Consider the following 561-nt stretch of genomic DNA (forward strand, 5'->3'; position numbering starts at 1 on the left):
ATAGCAATTGCATATCAATTGCATGGCTGAACACGCGCACACACACACACACACACACACACACACAAAACAAGCATTCTTTGTGGTAAGCTATGCCAGAAATTGCCTACAGCTTTGGCTAAAATGAGATCAGTGCGTCTCTGCAGAACCTGCCAGGCTAAGATTTAGGAAAACTTTAAAAACACTGTTATACCCCATGCTGAGCAATTAAGTTCTCTCTAAAATATCACCCCTCTCTTTTCAGCTGGAGATACCATTTTCCAGTTTTCTTCCAAAAAAACTGCTGTGCTGAGAGAGGCTGATATATTGTCTCTCAAAAGTTGCTGTATTCTATTGCCAAATAGCTTTCTCTATAGCATATATTAAAGCTTCTTAAGCACCTTAGATATCTATATCATGGAAAGTGATTCAATTATTATGAGTTAGAATAATATATTTCGCAGCCTGTTTCATTTATATTAAAGATTACAAGGGATCCTGGTTTTCCCTGATAAAAACAATCACAAATTCTCTGATAAAAACCCCAAAATCTGTGATAAAAAATGAAAGGCCCCCCCCCCC

This window comes from Gavialis gangeticus, unplaced genomic scaffold (genome assembly GCF_001723915.1).
Source record: "Gavialis gangeticus isolate Ggan-Ray unplaced genomic scaffold, GavGan_comp1, whole genome shotgun sequence".
NCBI lineage: Eukaryota > Metazoa > Chordata > Crocodylia > Gavialidae > Gavialis > Gavialis gangeticus.